Raw genomic sequence first — 1,906 nt, 5'->3', positions numbered from 1 at the left:
TCTCTCATCATTCTTTCATAAGATAAAATAAGATAAAGTTGTATTGATCCCCAGAGGGAAATCCAGGTGTCATAGCAGCAACAGCTCTGAGAATGAAACACCAGGATAACAGATAAGAATAGTATTAGTTACCAACCAAACAAACTTTAATTAAATTAAGATATCAGCACTCATGGCCAGATGAGTGAACATATGCATGAATTTAGAGGTCCTTCACAAATACAATGTTTGAGAAACATTGATTTAGAATGGATCACTGTCCAAATATGTCTCATTTATTAATGTGGTTAAAATTTAGGATAATTCTGGGTCAAAATGTATCTTAATTAATAACATGCATTCATGCTTAAGCTTTTCAAACACTGTGCTGTCTAGTTGGCAACTGAAATATTGTTTATTCATAACATTAAAAATGCAATACTTAGATTAGGCTAGAGTTCCAATATACCACTTTTAGTGAACTTGTGCTTGTGTAGGGAGACACCTAGTGGACATTGATCTAAGTGTTTATAATTATTATTATAATTATAATTGAGGTTTAGGGGGCCTAAGAGGGGACTTTGCATGATATCCTGAGATTCCTGACCTATACACTTGACATGTAGGCTATTGTATTTGTAGGCCTTGTAGCATATTACTACAGAACACAAAATGGAACATATTTTTGAGGGGCGCTATAGCACCTCTTATATACAGGTTTAATGTTGGACAGTCTAATGTTTGTTTTGTCACTAACACAAACATTAAATGCCATTAACAACAGAGTTTAATGTTTGTTTTGTCTGTCACTGAGCAAATCATATGATGTTATGTTATGATATCCGATGATGTAAGATGATAAGGATTGGTAAAGCGCCCCTCACTTCACACGGTTGTGATTTTTGTTGTGCATATGTGTTTATCGCCTAATAGCTAGGCACTCTTTTTATTCCACAAATTTGCTTGGCCTCTGGCCCCAAGCCAAAATAAAGAACTATATGATTTAATATTTTTAAAAATATTAAATCATATAGTTCTAAAACAAACATTAAACCTATAGGAGAGGCTATAGTATAGCCTCTCCTATAGGTTTAATGTTTGTTTTTAGTTCAATGTTTGTTTTAAAAACGCCATTGACAATGAAGAGAAATTAATGTTTGTTTTGTCCCTAACACAAACATTAAACCCTATTAACAATAAAGATAATTTAATGTTTGTTTTGTTTGTTTTACATCATCATCATAGCAACATGAGTTAGACTTTAATAATTCCCTCCTCGATGTTGTAAGATGATAAGAGCGCCCCTCACTTCACACGGGTGTGATTTTTTATTTAAATGCCCCATTAATAAAGTAATGGAAAATAATGAGCCTACGCCCATCAATCCGACCTGTACGTCGAATTATCTTGCAGCTTATCTAATAGGCTACTTGCATGTTATGCAATCGGATATCTAGGCTAGGCCGCTAGGCTACTTGCTCTGGACCAAGGTGTTTACTCAACCTAAAAGAGCCTCAGTGAGGGCGACCGACAGTCAGCAAGCCCCACAAAGGCCCCATTCAACGGTAATGGGAATCCAGACCAGGCCAGCGCTGCCACGTCAAATGTTTGAGAAGTGTGTTTTTGTGTTTGTGCCTCGAGTCGGACGACAGCGGACACCACACTGAACAACACTGACTGACTAAGTTAACCCACTCAGAACAATGCAGGTAAAAACCAGGACACAGTCCTATTGTTGGTTACTAGGTAGGGCACCTGGATATTATCAGCACCTTTATTATTCTTATCTTACACAGGTCTACAAGAACAATATGGGAGGAAGGAAGCATTGCAGTTAACAGGCAGGTTTTGAGAAGGGAGGAAAAGATTAGGAGGACTAAGGACTATCCTCATTTGACCGACCATTGGACTGTTTTCAAAGCTGATT

This window comes from Protomyctophum parallelum, assembly GCF_964188405.1.
Source record: "Protomyctophum parallelum genome assembly, chromosome: 9".
Lineage (NCBI taxonomy): Eukaryota > Metazoa > Chordata > Actinopteri > Myctophiformes > Myctophidae > Protomyctophum > Protomyctophum parallelum.
Note: the sequence above shows the minus strand (reverse complement) of the source record.